The sequence below is a fragment of the Megalobrama amblycephala genome, linkage group LG3 (genome assembly GCF_018812025.1).
Source record: "Megalobrama amblycephala isolate DHTTF-2021 linkage group LG3, ASM1881202v1, whole genome shotgun sequence".
NCBI lineage: Eukaryota > Metazoa > Chordata > Actinopteri > Cypriniformes > Xenocyprididae > Megalobrama > Megalobrama amblycephala.
Window position 1 is genome coordinate 37,557,973 of NC_063046.1, and position 21,134 is coordinate 37,579,106.

Consider the following 21,134-nt stretch of genomic DNA (forward strand, 5'->3'; position numbering starts at 1 on the left):
CCCACGCAAGGATCCAGAAGTCTGGCTACTGTCACGTCAAAAGCTGTAAAAATCCCAGTGGAAATAAAACCCAGAGATCCAGAAGAGACTCACAGAATGTCAATCAGTGCCGTTAGTAAAACGAAAATTCCTTTCCAACGCTTTATTTTCCAATTAATTTCTGGAGGGTGATGCAGCACAGCGGGAGCTCGCAGACGAGCAAACGGACGCTGAGTGCCACCGGTCCAAATGGGCTTTACGCAGCGAAGCCACAGTAACCCCAGGCCAAAGTCATTTACCCGTCCATTAGAGTCATCTTATTTATTTGGAACCAAACTTCCATTTCCCTCTTCGCTTTGCATTCATTGACAAGAGACACGGACACACACACACACACACACAGAGTGAATTGTTGAGGCAATCGCTTTCCCAACTGCTGGGTCCCATATTGTTAGAAATTACACTTTCAATTTGCCGCACTGCTCCCGCCCAGCAGGCACCCCATCTCTCTTTATGGCCGCTAGACGAGACAATTGAAAACACAATGGATTCTGGGGGAAGGCTGAGGGATTGGTGTCATCAGATTTGATGCACAGATATCTCTCCGTTTATTTCTTGATGGTGCAGAAAGGCCAAACCCAGACTGTAACCGTTACAAACGACTTCCACGTTCCTCTGCCAGCTCCCTGCTGATCCTTTCTATGTGCCTCCATTCAAATTGTGTTGAGCAGGGCAAGGATATGTGCACTTTCTCTGAAGTCATTTCAGTTGGAGAGAATCAGTCTGGAACGCAAATGTAGTTCCACCTCAATTCGGTTAATTACGGAGATGAATCTTTCATGGAAGGAATTTATTTTGGTGAGCTGGAATTGTGGTCGCCTTTTTGTGTCCCCTGTAAAGACTGAGATATGGAAATGGACTTGCGTTGAACTCATGAGATCTCTGCTAGCTTTTATCTCTGGCCATTAATTCCTCAGAGTCATTACAGTGGTTTCATGTTCATCTTCAACCACCGATCATACACTCTGTCAAACCCATGACACTGACAAATTAACTGTAAAACTCCCATCGTCACTGAACGGAGGTTACTTTGAAATCACCCTGGTAACACTTTAGTATGGGGAACACATATAAACTATTAACTACAACTTTTCCCTCAATAAACACCTAATTTACTGCTTATTAATAATTAGTAAGGTAGTTGTTAAGTTTAGGTATTAGATTAAGAATGTAGAATAAGGTCATGCAGAGCAAGGCATTAATGTGTGCTTAATAAGTACTAATAAATAGCCAATATTCCAGTAAGGTGCAAGCTAATAAGCAACTTGTTAAAAGACCCTAAAATAAAGTGTTACCATCACCCTCATAACCAGCCAAGGTACACAGTACAGGGCTGGGCAGTATGAGCAAAATCTTACATCAGTGATTTAAAATCAAGGTAAAGGCATATATCATGATTGAATTGGAAATTCAACCCCAAAATGTACTAAAAAAATATGTAGTAAAGTATTTTTTCTTCTTCAATAATCTACTCTTTTTTTTTATAATCTACACATTTTTGATGGGTGCAAACCTAAAGCTAAAGCAGTTTGCTCTTGCATTCAAATCAATAGAAAATTTAGTGTCACCAATTCACCTGAATGCAATTAATGTCCAATAAAGTTTGGCTTAAAGCACTTAATTAATGACATTTTCCCATTTTTCATGACCTAATCTAAAGTGAGAACTGTTTACTCCTACAACCAATTAACAATTCCTTTACTATGAGCTAATTAAACAATAATAATTGTGTTCATTACAGAGACAATGAAGAACTCACTATTTGTATATAGCCTATTAACATATTAACAATGTAGAGACTACAATATATTAACTATGAATTAACTATAAACTAATAGATTGTTAATGATGTGTAAGTACTTTATTACTGTATATTTATTATAATATTATATTTTTTTTTACTGCAAACACAACAAAAGGCCTCCTGGTTCAGCTGGGACTCGAACCAGGCACCTTCCCACTGGGAGACAACAGATACATCATAAATATGACAGGAAGAGCCAAGCTTGAAGCCATTAGAAAATAGCTGATAGCAGCTGAATTCTATATGAGTTGATTATAGTTGTGATGTTATTTGTCAACTGTAAACAACCTCCAGTTACACCATGCCTTCTTTATTTTGCCAAAGCATGGTGTACCTCAATATGGGTTAAGACTAGGTTATCAACCATTTGTGTGTATTTTTAAGAATATAGTTGGTGAGTTATACTGTAAGTAGAGGCTTATTTGTTTGCACACGATTTAAGGAAGCTAATTCTCAACTTCTTGTTGGAGTTTAGCAAAAGAGGAGTCAAACTTCCTTGGCATGATGTTGTTCAACACAGCAATTACATACACTGGTCTCACGCTGAGTTGCTTCTCATACAGCTTCTCGCAGATATCAAATTTTGTTCGAAACACATGCTGTGTAAACAGATATTTTCCTATTCCTACATCCAGAATCTGCAATCATATTGATTTAAATAAATGTTCTGGGTTCAACACAAGTCAAGTTCAATTGATAGCATTTGAGGTGTAATGGCAAGTATTACAGCAAATAGTTTTTACTGAGGTTTCTGTAGCTGCAGTCAGAATTGTTTTCTGTGGTAATTATGCCACAAATGCTGCTGGCTGAGTCGTATTGAACCCGGAACATTCAGAGAGATGAAAATCTATGCCTGTAAACAGTTGGTGACAGGTTTTGGATCAAACAGGACTTGATGTCAAACCTCTTCACAATCACAACTCTTGAGTTCCAGAACTTCTGATGTCTTTCAAAAGGCCAAATGTAAGATCTTCCACGTCTGCTCTTGGAATCATGCACAACTTCTTCTACATTAGTGTCGACACAGTCGCTGAACCGGTTTCTCTCGGCTGTGTTCTCGGAGGGTGTTTTGTACGACTCTATCTGACGTCGTGCAGCTCGCTTCAATGATTTCATCTCCTTTTCCTCCTCCTCTTTCTCCCCTCTTGACTCTAATGAGCGATTGTTCGCAGCCTGATAAAATTAAAGTGCACGCTTCACTGCTTTGCACAACAGGTGTTTTGTGTTTTTGACACCCCTCCCTGGTGCCAGCATCGAGCGGAGAGGTAGAGGAAGGGTCTTTTGATGCTAATGTGTTCTGTAATTTTCCAGGGAAACAGCAGACAACTTCCACTTCCAAACAAGCATCAGAAAAAGCATCAACTCTTGAGTCACAACATGCTGCGACGTTCAAGTTACCTGACAAGAAAAATATACTCCAATTGCTTATGGTGCAACATTTACATTTATTTGATTTGCTTACTTTCACTTCATTAAACACAAAGTTAAAGGGGCTCATTCACTGTCACTTTCATTCATTGACACCTGGTTGCAGGGGCAGACTGTGTATAAAAAGTGTCCTGGATTTTTCTAGTCTCTCCTGGTGTGCATAACAAATTTTCATGGAAAAACAAGGAAAGTTACACTATATATCATAAAATTAGTACGTATGACACAACACTCTCAGATTGAAGACTTTGATTATAGCACAGAAGTCATGGGGACTGTCTAGTGCCTTTCTCTAGTGATTATAGTATTTGTCATTTTTGCTGCTCACTATCTCCTGCCATTTTCCTCTTCTGTAAGTCGGTTTGGATTAAAGTGTCTGCTAAATGCATACATGCATTTGTAGAACAGAGTTTCCTTAACGATTCTTCTGCTGCAAAACTTTGGGCCAGAAGAGTTTGGGATGATGAGAAGTCACTGTCATTGCTGTAGCACTTTATACATTTCAGAGCATAGTAATAAACAGGAAAATAAATGTTGTAAAATTAATTAGTTACATATTGCATCATTATTCAACTTAAGTCAGTTCAATGTTGTTTAAATTCAGTTCAATGACAGTGTCAATGTTGTGATGTTAGTGTTATTAACCAGTTCAATTTAGTTCAAATTTTGTTCTCATACCATAATGTCAGTGCAGTTAAATCGATAATATTACTGAATATTAATTGTAAGGGTCAGCAAAGGATGACAAAGTTTTCATTTTTAGATGAATTATCTCTTTAACTGGCTATTTTGTTTTTAAGCACAGAATGTTCATGAACATTGATCTTTTTTGAAAGACGCTATGATTATCTTGTCCAAAAAAAAAGATCATTACAAATGTAAATAGTAAAAAATAAATAAATAAATAAATAATAATAATAAAAACATTAATTAAAAAAAACAAAAAAAAAAAAAAAACACTTATTTATGATGATAATAATGCATTTGAACAATTTGCAAATAATATTTTTATTTTCGTAAATGACTTACTTTTTAAAGGCACAATGTGTACGATTTTTGGATCAAAATGTCCAAAAACCACTAGAACAATGTTATATATTTTGTTGAATTGTGTACTTACATTATCCCAAATGTTTCCAATGTTTAAATCCAGAGAAATAAGCAATTTTAACCAGGACACGGACCGTCTATCATTGTCATCTTATATGTGTTACCCTCGATTCCTGGTTTTATTTTGTAGAAACGATGGAAACACCAAAGATGCTTTTAAAGATGCTTTAATATATTATGTGTTTTATTAGACAGGTGAGCAACTGTTTGGATACATTTATCGGCAGAAAACTAATCATTGTTATATAGCTCAACACAGTAAGTCTTATTGTTTAAATCTTGTTTTCTTGATTTACAGAGAGTATCATGATTTACCTAATATCGTGTTTTTAAATGAATCCTGTGTATTTTTCAATTGAATTCTCTCTCTCTCACTTTGCTTCTTAAGTCTTTTTTAAAGTTTTTGCTTCATTTCGTTTTGTTGTGAGACACTAAATAAGCCCTCCAGTCCTCTGCTGGTTGGTCACGACCCAACACTGTGTAGCAGGAATCTTCTTGCTGACAGAAAAGAAGAAACAATGCTAAATGCAAATTATAAAATGCACTATATTATCTTTACATAGTTCAACAGGCAAATTAATAACCTTATCAAGGATGAGAAAAGAACTCCCATATCAATCAAATTATAATTTGTTTTTTCTTTTTCTAGACATTTCATGTTAATATTAATAAATTGTACTATTTCATTTAAAGGCATTTCTTAATGAACACATATTTAAAAATTAAACAGTGGTTCAGTGTTCGGTCTCACAGTTCAATGTAAAATCAGCATTCTGAAGTAAGAAAAAAAGAATCTTCAAGAAACATTTATCAAAACCACCACCCATTACTACACAAACAATCTGCAAAAGAGCAAATAAGAAATAATAAAGATTCCCTTATCGGATGTGGCTCACTCAGGTGCGGAAAAGAAAATGAAGCTATAAAACCATTTTAATAAACTTCATCTTCCACAGCCAAGTGTTACACAAAATTATGGATGAAATTTATAGCAACTGCCAAACGCACGTTATAGCAGCTTGACTCATCTGTCTGCAGCTGCAGTTTATGCTGTGTTTGTCTGTTCTTGATTTCTGAAAAAGAATGAATTCACTCTCAATCTGAATAAACCCCTGTATTATTAACAATATAATGGGCCATTAAAACGGTATGTGTTTCCTAGGAGAATCAGACCTAAGAGAGGAAACAATCACTTCTGTTCTCATATGAAGCTTTCTTTTCTCAAATGATTCATCCTCATAAACAGAATAACATTACATTAATTCCCACAGGGTTTGATGTATCAACCTTCATCTCAGGTGATGAAGAGAGTTTGACTATGAGTATTTTTTTTGTGTGTATATACAGTAGTGACCAAAAGTAATGTGCAACCTAGGAAAATTGGCTTCTATGCACTTTATTCCAACTTTTTATAAAATATTTCTTAAATATTTTGTATGAATGTTGTGAAGTTGTGACTGGAGTGTAAAAACAAATGTACGCATTCAACGTTTCAAAGTGGTCATACCAAGCTTACACTCATTATTCCCAGCCTATAATTCAATAAATCACTATGTGGCAAGTAGTAGCTATATTATTAGATGTTATTTTGTGGGTTTTAGTTGGTTTTTAAAATGGCCAGATGGAATGAGTTGTCCTCTGCAACCAAGGAGGATATTGTTAAAATGGATAAATCTGGTCAATCGGTTTTGGATAATTCAGGATGTGAATGGTCACAATGTCCACAGAACTAGTTCAAAGCACAGTGAGACCACCATGCAGAATGTAAAGTGCTGTGGCTGGTGAGCATTTTGAATGAAGGATGAAAATCATCTGAATGTGGGACCACCTCAAAACAGTTTCTAAAGACCTGGATGAGAGCGTCAACCTCCAATTTAATCTTGAACTGTAAAGCAATGGCTATAAGAGGCTGGATTGAGAGGTTGTGTACCCATAAATAAACCATTTATTATTTTTATAAACTTTTTTTATAAACAAAAAAAAAAAAAAAAAAAAAATTTTGGTAACACTTTATTTTAAGGGTCCAGAATAATGCATTAGTTATGCATTAATTAATGATTAACTTGTTCACAATTAAGCATTAGTTAAGAATGAACACACTAGTAATTAATGATTAACTTTACATTGTAAGGGTCAGAATTATGCATTAGTTAAGCATAAATAAACTAGTAATTAATGATTTACTTGTTCACAATTATGCATTAGTTAAGAATGGACACAATAGTAGATAATGATTAATTTAACATATAGTAAGGCATATTAGCAATTACTTACAATTTATTAAATATTTGAAACATTTACGCTATAAATAAACAAATATAACCTAGTAATTAATGATTAACTGAATGTACAGTAAATGCCTTTTAGTCATTATCTACAACTTAATAAACCATATATTATTTTTGTGTAGTGATGTAATTATATTTCTGTGCCATTCTATTAAGTTAACTGAACAATAAACTAGTAACTATGCTTAATTACTGATGGGTTTGCAGTTATAAATTGCTAAAATAGTGTAATAAAGACAATTTGACCCCCAAAGTGAAATGTATATCCACATTAATTATGGCACTTATTGAATGATATTCAACTTTATTGAGCAGAATAAGCCAATAATTAAGGCAAAACTACCATTAATACAGTACTAATAAAGGCAATTTGACCCCCTATTCTAAAGTGAAAGCTAAATCCTCATTAATTATGGCACTTATTGAGTGATATTCAACTTTATTGAGCAGAATAAGCCAATAATTAAGGCTAAACTGCCACTAATACAGTACTAATAAAGGCAATTTGACCCCCTATTCTAAAGTGAAAGCTAAATCCTCATCAATTATGGCACTTATTGAGTGATATTCAACTTTAGTGAGGAGAATAAGCCAATAATTAAGGCAAAACTGCCATTAATACAGTGCTAATAAAGGCAATTTGACCCCCTATTCTAAAGTGAAAGCTAAATCCTCATCAATTATGGCACTTATTGAGTGATATTCAACTTTAGTGAGGAGAATAAGCCAATAATTAAGGCAAAACTGCCACTAATACAGTAAAGATAATTTGATCCCTTTATAGGTTTTTATTTACACTATTTGTTTTGAATTATTCTGCAGCGTGATCGCACGAGAATGTATTTTTACACAAAGTGTGGTTCTACAACACATATTTAATTACGTTTTCATACACTGAAACTACAATATTGACAGCACTAAAAATTATTATATGTAAAAACAGTTTGCTGTTAGTGACTTTCACTGCAAATTACGTTAAACAAAACTACTTTAAAACCTTAAAATGAATAACATTTCTGTAATCATCTAACCATTATTTATCATGTAATACTTATTTTGTTCTCCGTGGGACACAAAAGGCGTTTTCTCAGACACAGGACTAGAAAATACACCAAAACGCAACATAAAATCACAAAAGACGTCAATTTAATCCGCTTTAATCCACATCTTTATAATCCATACGACTGCGAGGAACAGATCCAAATTGAATTCTTCATCCATCGATCTTCTTCATTTCCGTCCTCAACAACCGTAAACAAATCCAGCGATCGTTATGAATTCAAAAATTGCCGCCGTCAAAAAGCTTGACACGACACGTTTTACGGCAGTGATGTCAACGCTCAGTGGCTCTCGCCTGCTTCGTCACAGATTGCGACATGCCGTGAAGTGAAGTGAAGTGAAGTGAAGTAAGGTGGAATACCATTTTCGTGGATTAATAACTTAAATTCTGCTCTGTACCTGATATAAAACGATTATATATCACCAGAGAGGACTGCGACTGCAACACATCATCATTCGGACTACTATTGGTAGGGGAGAGTGGGGTAATGTGAGACATCGGGTAATGTGAGACACCCCCTGTATCTCGACAAAGGAACACATTTGTGGTTATGTGACAATTATGTTTTCAAGCCCCTCACATTTCCCCTTGGCCATGAAGGAGAGGACCTCATGGTGCTGTGCTAAGCATGTTTTTTTCACAAAAATATATTTTTTGCATATAAAAGTAAATTTTCTTGCGGTCAACTTAATCAACTGTTGTGCCAAAGCAAACTGATTCAGGTAGAAAAACGTATATCATACATGTTGATGAACTATCAACATATAAAACCATGTGATGATGCTAGCTGAAGATTAGCCTGAATTGCTAAGAGAGATTGTTTTTTTCTAAAATGTAGTGGTGGGGTAAAGTGAGACAAATGCTTTGGGGTAAAGTGAGACATGAGGCACAAGTTAAATTTAGTCTTAAACATATTTTAATGTAATATTACATTACATATGTTTTATTTTTAATGTCATAAACATTGTAGAAAAGCCATCATGCCAAGGCAAAACACCAGGAAGACAACCTCTGGGGCAAAACACCCCTCGAGGAGAATGATGTGGCACATGTTCCTAAAAGTGATGTGGTAAAGAAGCTGCCTCAACCTAAAAGGCCTGGAGAGATGGCGAGATCAACTCCTCATCTTTCCCTGTAACCTTCAGGGCTGGAATGTAGAGTAGGCCTAGTTAAAGAGTATAACAGTAGGCTGATGTTCTAATACAGGTGGGTCTAGTCCTGTGTTCTGAGTCCCAGGCTGTTCTAGCTGGTTCTGATTGTGCTTTGCTCTGACCTCCAGACACTAGCTGGCTCTAAGGGTCCGTTCACACTTGTAGTTCGGTTCGTTTGGTTATATTTGGTACGGTAAAAAATGGTAAAAAATGTAGTCCTGGTCCAATTAGCGTTCAGATTGGCAATTTTATCACCAAACCAAAAGATACCGAACCTTGAGTTCATTACGTTCAATACATTCACAACGTGATTTGTCAGATTTTATGACGTATTGCCAATTTTGAATGGGAACTTAAAGGTACAATCTGTAAGATATTCGCAGTAAAATATCCAAAAACCACTAGGCTAGTGTTATATATTTTGTCCAGCTGATTACTAACAATATCTCTAATGTATTCAACTACTTGTAAATCATGAGAAAATTCCCATTCTAAACAGTGACACGGGGCAGTGCAGTCGCCTGTCAATGACGTCAGTTACCCTTTGTTACCACCTTTACTGACGTAGAAACCACATGACAACAGTGTCGTGGACAAATGCAGAAGTAGTGCCGAGCGTCCAGCAAACCACTAGCTTGCTTCAAGCAGTTCCTTATTTACTTCTTGCATGTTTTATGGTGGATTGTGTTACTTATTTATGGATCATAATTACTGTTTACCATCTGCCGCTGGTTCTGTCGACAAGGACAGCTCCCGTAAACCTCATACTCATGACCGGAAAAGTGGAAGCGGCGCCGGCGACTGTGACATAATAAAAGTCCCGCTGCTCGTATGGCGTGTGTTGATCAATCGCTCCAGCTCCTCGTTCAGCTCCCGCAACACTCTGTCCTGCTCTGCTTCATACTACAGTAACGTTAATAATCGCATACATGAACATGAGTTCTTCAATCCCTATTCTTTTGCACCGTCCGTTGAGATGGAGACCACATGTCCCAAGTTTCTGCTCTAAAACTTGGAGTCATCAAACTACGCCTTTGTTTTGAATAGGTTTCTAGTGACCTCTAGCGGAAAAAAATATTACAGATTGTACCTTTAACAAACATCCAAAACAATGCTGTGTGCTGAGGTAAATGCGATTGTTGTGTGTGTGTAGCCTGCATGTGATGGTATTTTGACCAGCTGGGAACTCATGAAGAGCTCATAAAATGTGTAAAGTAGTCAAAATAGCGGCAGGAATCCATCCGTTACACACACAAACGAGACACGCGTCTGATGTCTGTGATGGGCAAACTTGCGACTATGACAAGAAAAAACAACATGCGTGAGGATTCTATCCTTTTTAGGGTTTCTTTTTAGGCAGCGTTCACATATGTTCAAATGAACCGCACTAACTGAGCAATCGCACCAGGGTTTGTTTTAATTGAACCAAACATGACAAGTGTGAACGCACCCTAAGGATCCTGTGTTCTGACCCCCAGACTGTGTTCTAATCTAACTGGTTCTATCTGTCATTTGAATGTTAATTAAAATATTTTGAATTATATTATGTTGTATTTGGAAAGTGCTTAATTGACCAATCCCCATGATTTTGTTACTAGTCTGACGTTAGTTCTGGAATGTGTGGTTGTCAAACTAGCTGTCAGGATTCAAACGGTTACAACAAGTGTTGCTATGGTAGTTTCACAGTGGAAAAAGTAAGTGGATCAGTTTACCCCCTTGATTTTTGTGGTCTGTCTCAGTTTACCCCTAAACTGGGGTAAAGTGAGACACAAGATGACTTTTTTAAAAACAATCATATTTTCACGGATCTTCATCCTGAATACATTCTGATCATTTCCATGGCTAGGAAACATCCTGAATTAATGGGAAAGGTGTAAATTTTACTGATATATCATTTTAGCTCACTTAGAGGGGAGCAAATGTAAAAAATGTCCCACTTTACCCCACTCTCCTATCGCTTTTGACATTTTCCTAATAAAGAAATTATTGTGATTAAGTTACGCTTTTCTGTCTGTTATGTTTTTCTACTTTTCTACTATTCTACATATTTTTAAGAAATGGTTATGTATAGGTTTAGAGGTTTAAGTGGATTAAGTGGCTCAAAACATTCTTTTAATAATACAGTGTTACTAAAATTCATTTTTCTAAATATTAATATCCATTACGTTCATTTTATATTCTCTATAAAATGGTTATGTTTGAGTTTAAGGATAAAACATTTATCTATAAAATGGTAAAAGGAAAATTATACAGATATCTTTATGATATAAAAGTATTTCAGCGGTAGCTAAAAGCATAATATTCTTACATTTAAATGTTGCCAATATGTCCATGTTGTATCTTTCACCCTTTATCCAAACATTCAAAAAAATTATGTTTTGTGTCTGTAAAAGTTATGTATTAATAATTGTTTTAGTAAGGGCCGTGTATTTAGCTTTCACTTTAGAATAGGGGGTCAAATTGCCTTTATTAGTACTGTGTTAATGGTAGTTTTGCCTTAATTATTGGCTTATTCTCCTCAATAAAGTTGAATATCACTCAATAAGTGCCATAATTGATGAGGATTTAGCTTTCACTTTAGAATAGGGGGTCAAATTGCCTTTATTAGTACTGTGTTAATGGTAGTTTTGCCTTAATTATTGGCTTATTCTGCTCAATAAAGTTGAATATCACTCAATAAGTGCCATAATTGATGAGGATTTAGCTTTCACTTTAGAATAGGGGGTCAAATTGCCTTTATTAGCACTGTATTAATGGCAGTTTAGCCTTAATTATTGGCTTATTCTCCTCAATAAAGTTGAATATCACTCAATAAGTGCCATAATTAATGAGGATTTAGCTTTCACTTTAGAATAGGGGGTCAAATTGCCTTTATTAGTACTGTATTAATGGTAGTTTTGCCTTAATTATTGGCTTATTCTGCTCAATAAAGTTGAATATCATTCAATAAGTGCCATAATTAATGTGGATATACATTTCACTTTGGGGGTCAAATTGTCTTTATTACACTATTTTAGCAATTTATAACTGCAAACCCATCAGTAATTAAGCATAGTTACTAGTTTATTGTTCAGTTAACTTAATAGAATGGCACAGAAATATAATTACATCACTACACAAAAATAATATATGGTTTATTAAGTTGTAGATAATGACTAAAAGGCATTTACTGTACATTCAGTTAATCATTAATTACTATTGTGTCCATTCTTAACTAATGCATAATTAGTAAACAAGTAAATCATTAATTACTAGTTTATTTATGATTAACTAATGCATAATTCTGACCCTTACAATGTAAAGTTAATCATTAATTACTAGTGTGTTCATTCTTAACTAATGCTTAATTGTGAACAAGTTAATCATTAATTAATGCTTAACTAATGCATTATTCTGGACCCTTAAAATAAAGTGTTACCCAATTTTTTTCTTTTGTCAAAGAACACATAAGGACTGGACTGTGGAAGCTTTGGAGCTGTGTTCTGCAGTACAAAAAGTCAAAATTATACACTATCATTCAAAAGTATGGGGTCAGTAAGATTTTTATTTATTTTTTATTTATTTTTTAAATTAAAGACATTTATACTTTTATTCAGCAAGGATGCATTAAATTGATCAAAAGTCACAGTAAAGATGTTTATAATATTACAAAAGCTTTCTATTTCAGATAAATGTTGTTCTTTTGAACATTATATCATCAAAGAGCCTTAACAAAATAATTGTACACAACTGTTTTAAACATTAATAATAATAATAATAATAATAAATGTTTCTTAAGCAGCAAATCAGCATATCAGAATGATTTCTGAAGGATCATGTGACACTGATGACTGGAATAATGATGCTGATGTCACGTCATGTTTTGGTGTCATGTTCATGTTTCATGGTTTATTTTCAAGTGTCATGTTTTCATTGCTATGTTTTCTATGTTTGCCATGTGCTCACCGTTGCCATGTGTATCCCATGTGTGTCATGTGAACTTGTCATGTGATTCCCTTTGTTCTCATGTTTTTTGCTTTCATTGGTTTATTGGTTTATATGCACAGGTGTTTAGTAATTTTAGTAATTAGTTCTCTGTGCATTTAAGCCCTCATATTTCCCTAGTTCATTGTGAAGTACTGAATGTAAGTCAAGTCAAGTCACCTTTACTTATATAGTGCTTTTTACAATGCAGATTGTGTCAAAGCAGCTTTACATTGATAACTGGTACATAAATTTTGGCTGCACAGCAGCTCTTAAAGAATAGTGTCAATGCAGGCAGATCAGAAGCACTGTTGAATAAATGTCAAGAATACTGTTGAATATCAAATGTCAAGTCAAATGTCAAGTGTCCTCAACTAAGCAAGCCAAAAGCGACAGACAGCGGCAAGGAACCCAAACTCCATCAGGTGCAAACAAGTGGCAAATAGGTGTTAAAATGGAGAAAAAAACCTTGGGAGAAACCAGGCTTAGTCGGGGGGCCAGTTCTCCTCTTGATGATAGATAAGTCTGATAGGATCGCAACAATCAAATTATTTATTTCAGTTCCATCCAGTTGAGGATCGTATTCATCACGCCGGTATGGACAGTTTGTTGAGGAACTGTGCTACTGGCTGTCATGTCGATGAGGCCTTCACAATGGATGATCTAGTTGACTTGATCTCTGCTGATACTTCAGGGCTGCGTTGTGGTCGTGTCATGGCGCTGGTCCTTGGTCTCAGCTGGATACGGCCCGGATCCGGTTGACTACGGTAAACCTCGGGATAAACAGAAAGACTAATATTAGCGTAGATGCCATTCTTTTTCTGATGTAACAAGTACATCTGGTGTTATAGGAAGTGTTCCCGGTTCCGGCTGACCTAATTTATGCAGCCTAATAATCCTTTAACGGATTTGAAAATATAAATTGATAATGTGTTATGTGTATGCCAGGTTAAAGAGATGTGTTTTTAGTCTAGATTTAAACTGACAGAGTGTGTCTGCATCCCGAACAATGCTAGGAAGATTGTTCCAGAGTTTAGGTGCCAAAAAGGAGAAGGTTCTACCGCCTGCGGTTGTTTTTGATATTCTAGGTATTATCAGCTGGCCTGAATTCTGAGATCGCAATAAACGTGAAGGACTATAATGCATTAAGAGCTTGCTTAGGTACTGGGGAGCTAAACCATTTAGTGCTTTGTAAGTAATTAGCAAGATTTTAAAATCTATATGATGTTTAACAGGAAGCCAATGCAGTGATGACAGAACTGGGCTAATATTGTCATACTTCCTAGTTCTAGTAAGAACTCTAGCTGCTGCATTTTGTACGAGCTGTAGTTTATTTATCAAGCGGGATGAACAACCACCCAGTAAAGCGTTACAGTAATCTAGCCTTGAGGTCATGAACGCATGTTCTTGACTGTTCTGCATTTTTCATTGAGAGCATATGTCGTAGTTTAGATATATTTTTAAGATGGAAGAATGCGGTTTTACAGATGCTAGTAACATGGCCTTCAAATGAAGGATTGGTATCAAAGAGCACACCCAGGTTCCTAGCTGACGACGAAAACTTAACAGAGCAGCCATCAAGTGTTAGACAGTATTCTAGATTATTGCGTGAAGAAGTTTTCGGTCCAAAAATTAGAATCTCTGTTTTTTTCTGAATTTAGTAGTAGGAAATTACTGGTCATCCAGTTGTTTATATCAGCTATACATTCTGTTAATTTAGTGAATTGGTAAGTTTCGTCAGGGCACGAAGAAATATAGAGCTGAGTATCATCAGCGTAACAATGAAAACTAACGCCATGCTTCCTAATGATATCTCCCAAGGGTAGCATGTACAGAGTGAAAAGCAATGGTCCTAGTACTGAGCCTTGCGGTACTCCATATTTAACTTGTGATTGATATGACATCTCATCGTTTACTACTACAAACTGATAATGGTCAGATAAGTATGATTTGAACCATGCCAATACAATTAATACCAACATAGTTTTCGAGTCTATTTAGTAGAATATTGTGATCAATAGTGTCAAACGCAGCACTAAGATCCAGTAACACTAATAGAGAGATACAACCACGATCTGATGATAAGAGCAAATCATTAGTAACTCTAAAGAGAGCAGTCTCAGTACTATGGTACGGTCTAAATCCTGACTGGAAATCCTCACAGATACTATTTCTTTCTAAAAAGGAACATAGTTGTGATGAAACTGCCTTTTCTAGTACAGTATTTTTGACAGAAAAGTGAGATTTGAAATCGGCCTGTAATTGACTAATTCTCTAGGATCAAGTTGTGTTTTTTTAATAAGAGGTTTAATAACAGCCAGCTTAAAAGTTTTTGGTACATATCCTAGTGATAAAGATGAATTAACGATATTAAGAAGAGGATCTATGACCTCTGGAAGCATCTCTTTCAATAGCTTAGTCGGTATAGGGTCTAACATATATGTTGTTGATTTTGATGATTTAACAAGTTTAGACAATTCTTCCTCTCCTAAAGCAGTAAATGAATAGAATTTTTCTTCAGGGACACTACAATGCACTATCTGACACAATACTGTAGTAGACGGTTGCATGGTTATAATTTTTTCTCTAATATTATCAATCTTGCAAGTAAAGAAGTTCATAAAGTCATTACTGCTGTGCTCTTTGGAAACTTCAGAAGTTGAAGCTTTATTTCTTGTTAATTTAGCCACTGTATCAAATAAATACCTAGGGTTGTGTTTATTTTCTTCTAAAAGTTTTGAAAAATAGGCAGATCTAGCAGTTTTTAAGGCCTTTCTGTACTCAATCATTCTCTCTCTCCACGAAATGCGAAATACTTCTAGTTTTGTTTTCTTCCAGCTGCGTTCCATTTTTCTAGCTGCTGTTTTTAGGGCCCGAGTGTGCTCATTGTACCATGGCGTTGGATTAATTTCCTTAATCTTTTTTTAAATGCAAAGGAGCAACTGAGTCTAATGTGCTGGAAAAGACAGAGGCAATAGTTTCTGTTGCAACATCGAGGTCTTCTAAGCTGTCTGGTATGCTAAGGCGATGAAACTGATCAGGAAGATTATTTATAAAGTGATCTTTAGTGGTAGAAGTGATGGTTCTACCATATTTATGGCAGGGAGGCAGTTTAGCCGCTTTGACTAAATGTAGTATACACGAGACTAGATAATGATCTGAGATGTCGTCAATATCGATTCCATGTGACAATATTAGATCTAAAGTATGATTATGACAATGAGTGGGTCCTGACACGTGTTGTCTAACACCAATAGAGTTTAGAATGTCTGTAAATGCCAATCCCAATGAGTCTTTTTTATTATCTACATGGATATTAAAATCACCAACAACAAGGACTTTATCTGCAACCAGAGAAAACAAAGCTATACGGAGACGCAAACCACCAGCAGCGAGGCAGACAGGAGCAATCAGTCAGCTCTAGCAGATGCGGAGCTTGGCCCTCCAGTGATTCATGACCCTGGCTTACCACTGCTCCACAGTCCAGGACCACCAATGCTCCATAGTCTGCCACGGAACCACGGCCCATGTCTGCCACTGCACCATGATCCAAGCCCAACCAGGCTCCGTGGGCCTGGTCCACCCATGCTCCAAGGTCCAAATTTGCTCATGCTCCACGACCCTGGTCCACCTATGCTCCAAGGTCCAAGTCAGCCCTTGCTCCATGGACCAGGTTCGCCCATGCTCCACGACCCTGGTATTTTTGGATCAAATAAATGCAGCCTTGGTGACCAGATGAGACTTTTGTTTAAAAAATTGTCATGTTTAAAAACATAAAAAAATCTTACGATCTAGATAGTAACCAATTACATGTAATCTTGATTAAGTAATCATATTCCAATATTAATGTTAATTAAGTAGGCTTACTTATAATTAGATTTTATTATTTTTTAAGATACTCAGACTAGAGCTATTTTTTTATTGATTACATGATTACATGTTATTCTTACAATGGGAGACAATTTTTTATAATTCATTGATTCTCCCTATTACTACTTCTTTTATCTTTGAAATTTTCTTTTCCAAAAAAGCCTGCTGCTTATATATATTCAGAAGTTCTTCCAGGTTTGTGAAATTACACACACAGACCAGCCACTAGTCATGTGTCTATCACTGAAAACTGAGTCCCACAAAGCATATCACTGGATTTACAGGAATGATTTCGATTGTTTTCTCAACAATGCAACATTTCAAATCTAATCATATCTAGATAAACACATTAATTATTATTTGTATTATCATTCAGTGAGTCATTTAACCATATAGTACTTTCTTTGGAAGATTTTTGTCTTACAAACTCATATTGTTTATATTCATATTTACATGCAATGCAAGGATTCCTCAACTTTTTTGTAAGATGAACTTGCAATTTACTTGATGTTGGCAGTTCCCCTGTCTGTTGTTTCCTCAAACACTCAATACTCCATTCATACATACATACAGTGGGTACAGAAAGTATTCAGACCCCCTTAAATTCTCTACTCTTTGTTATATTGCAGCCATTTGCTAAAATCATTTAAGTTCATTTTATTCCTCATTAATGTACACGCAGCACCCCATATTGACAGAAAAACACAGAATTGTTGACATTTTTGCAGATTTATTAAAAAAGAAAAACTGACATATCACATGGTCCTAAGTATTCAGATCCTTTGCTCAGTATTTAGTAGAAGCACCCTGTTGATCTAATACAGCCATGAGTCTTTTTGGGAAAGATGCAATAAGTTTTTCACACCTGGATTTGGGGATCCTCTGCCATTCCTCCTTGCAGATCCTCTCCAGTTCTGTCAGGTTGGATGGTAAACGTTGGTGGACAGCCATTTTTAGTTCTCTCCAGAGATGCTCATGGGGTTTAAGTCAGGGCTCTGGCTGGGCCATTCAAGAACAGTCACAGAGTTGTTGTGAAGCCACTCCTTCGTTATTTTAGCTGTGTGCTTAGGGTCATTGTCTTGTTGTAAACCTTCAGCCCGGTCTGAGGTCCTGAGCACTCTGGAGAAGGTTTTTGTCCAGAATATTCCTGTACTTGGCCACATTCATCTTTCCCTTGATTGCAACCAGTCGTCCTGTCCCTGCAGCTGAAAAACACCCCCACAGCATGATGCTGCCACCACCATGCTTCACTGTTGGGACTGTATTCTCCACACATACCGCTTAGAATTAAGGCCAAAAAGTTCTATCTTGGTCTCATCAGACCAGAGAATTTTATTTCTCACCATCTTGGCAAACTCCATGCAGGCTTTCATGTGTCTTGCACTGAGGAGAGGCTTCCGTCAGGCCACTCTGCCATAAAGCCCCGACTGGTGGAGGGCTGCAGTGATGGTTGACTTTCTACAACTTTCTCCCATCTCCCGACTGCGTCTCTGGAGCTCAGCCACAGTGATCATTGGGTTCTTCTTTACCTCTCTCACCAAGGCTCTTCTCCCCCGATAGCTCAGTTTGGCCGGACGGCCAGCTCTAAGAAGGGTTCTGGTCATCCCAAACGTCTTCCATTTAAGGATTAGGGAGGCCACTGTGCTCTTAGAAACCTTAAGTGCAGCAGAAATTTTTTTTGTAACCTTGGCCAGATCTGTGCCTTGCCACAATTCTGTCTCTGAGCTCTTCAGGCAGTTCCTTTGACCTCATGATTCTCATTTGCTCTGACATGCACGGTGAACTGTAAGGTCTTATATAGACAGGTGTGTGGCTTTCCTAATCAAGTCCAATCAGTATAATCAAACACAGCTGGACTCAAATGAAGGTGTAGAACCATCTCAAGGATGATGAGAAGAAATGGACAGCATCTGAGTTAAATATGAGTGTCACAGCAAAGGGTCTGAATACTTAGGACCATGATATTTCAGTTTTTCTTTTTTAATAAATCTGCAAAAAAAATGTCAACAATTCTGTGTTTTTCTGTCAATATGGGGTGCTGTGTGTACATTGATGAGGGAAAAAAAAAGAACTTAAATGATTTTAGCAAATGGCTGCAATATAACAAAGAGTGAAAAATTTAAGGGGGTCTGAATACTTTCCGTACCCACTGTATGCTGCGTTCACGCCACCTCGTATTTACCGGAATCTTGATGACGCTATATTCAGAGCTGTTCACGTCCTTGGACTGTGAATGATGCATTTCTATGGCATCACTATCAACGCCTAAATGAATCTACAGCAGTCAAGTGGTATAGCGGTCACATGGTACATCTGGGAGTTTTCAGAAAACTTCCAGCTTACAAGCTGTAATTACGAGCACTACGAGGACGTGAGCGCTTTTTACAAGCTAGAATCTCGTAACTACAGGAACTACAAGACCGCGTGAATGAACCTAAAGTCCAGCTATATCACTCAAAACACTCAAACCAGCATTCCTTCTGCTCATCACCTGCACTTAATCAGCCATCATCTACACCTGCACCTGATCAGCATACTCATCACCACAGTATTTAGGCACACGCCTTAGCCACAGTCATTTTTCTGGTCTATAACTTGGACTATGGATTACTTATCTGTCTATTTACTTGAGTTATTTACCCTCCATGATTTCTTCAAGATTCTGTCTCCTAATTTCCTTGTTTGTTCTGTATCTCCAGCATTCCTGCAATCCTTTATAAAACAAAGATGTTGTTTGTTATTCATTCATTCTAACAGCAACCAAAAGGTGCATGCGTGGATATACTTACCATATAAAAAGTCATCCCCTCTATCGTCACCTGCAAAAGAAGAATTGAAGCATTATTCTTGCATTGCTCATTGCTTGTTGTCTATACTTGCCTGCTTCTCATATACGTCACATATCGAGAGAGAGAGAGAGAGAGAGAGAGAGAGAGAGAGAGAGATATGCACAAAGGCAAGCTGCACAAATTAATCTTTAAAGGGTTATTTCACCCAAAAATTAAAATTCTGTTATTAATTACTCACCCTCATGCCGTTTTACACCCGTAAGACCTTCGTTGATCTTCAGAACACAAATTAAGATATTTATGTTGAAATCCGATGACTCAGTGAGGCCTCCATAGCCAGCAATGACATTTCCTCTCTCTAGATCTATTAATGTACTAAAAACATATTTAAAGGTGCTACAGAGGATGTTTTGTTTTATACATTTTTGCAATATTATAAAGCAGCTGATAAAAGATTATTTATTAGGTGCACTGAAAGGAATAATATTAATATACATCATCTGTGCACGAGGTAGGGCCTTAAAAACATCAGCCTATTGCGTAAACGATTGGCCCTCTGGCATTACGTTCCTTGTGAGAGACGTGCGTGGCTGGGTGCTCCAGTAACTTTCCACACTCCATAGGCGCCGCATGCAATGTTTTTGTCAGGAGACAGGAGTAACAACTGCAGATTATGAGTTACCTGCGGTGACATAATGAATCCACTTACACGACACAGCGAATGCCGGTGGTAAACACTCGTTCCAATACTCGTGCACGAGTTTTGGGAGGAGTTCCCTAGAAATGAGCTGTGAAGGAGGGGGGTTGTTCTTACGCATGCGCTCATTTAATAAACTCAGTAACAGTCTTTGGTTTCTCAGTCGACGAAAAGATCCTCTGTAGCACCTTTTAATCAGTTCATGTGAGTACAGTGGTTAAATATTAATATTATAAAGTGATGAGAATATTTTTGGTGTGCCAAAAAAAACAACAACTAAATAATGACTTATTTAGTGATGGCTGATTTCAAAACACTGCTTCTCACTGCTCATACTCATTGAACCCTATCACTGCCATTATAAAGCTTGGATGCGTCAGGATATTTATTAATATTTCTCCGATTGTCTTCATCAGAAAGAAGAAAGTCATATACACCTAGGATGGCTTGAGGGTGAGTAAAGGTTGGGCTAATTTTCATTTTAAAGTGAACTAACATGCGTGTGATGCTGACGCAGGAGCCGGCCAATACTGCGCCCGTGTTCAAACATAAACACTGAAGCTCTGCAACGAAAATAGCATAGCAGTATGAAAGAGGACAGACAAATTTGTTGAATAAAGCTGAATAACATGCCAGTGGGCGGGGCTAACGTTGCAATGATGAAGTAGGTGTTCTATTCTGCGGAGGTGGTGTTTCACCTATCTATGAGATAGATAGGCATATTCCGGGATGAGTCGTTCACTGGGCCTGGTATCAATAAAAAGTTTTTATTGGACTAACAAGGAAGTATTCAGTTGTGAAACTTAAGAAACAGGATATTCGGTAACGCTTTAGATTACAGCCCGGAAAGTACTGTGTAATTACAACAAATTTACAGCGTAACTGTTACGAACTTTTAAAGGTCTAGGGTAGAACGCAACATTTAGTTTTTAACA

General features: G+C 36.7%; 1 long non-coding RNA gene across 1 annotated transcript; it reads right to left on the reverse strand.

Annotated features, from left to right (window-relative positions):
• Positions 1-16,146: 16,146 nt before the first annotated feature.
• LOC125264157 lies at positions 16,147-19,769 on the reverse strand. The gene is made up of 3 exons (XR_007184005.1): positions 19,503-19,769; positions 19,354-19,425; positions 16,147-16,537 (listed from the first exon to the last, which is right to left on the reverse strand). It is a non-coding gene; the product is annotated as an uncharacterized LOC125264157 (long non-coding RNA).
• Between the last annotated feature and the right edge of the window lie 1,365 nt (positions 19,770-21,134).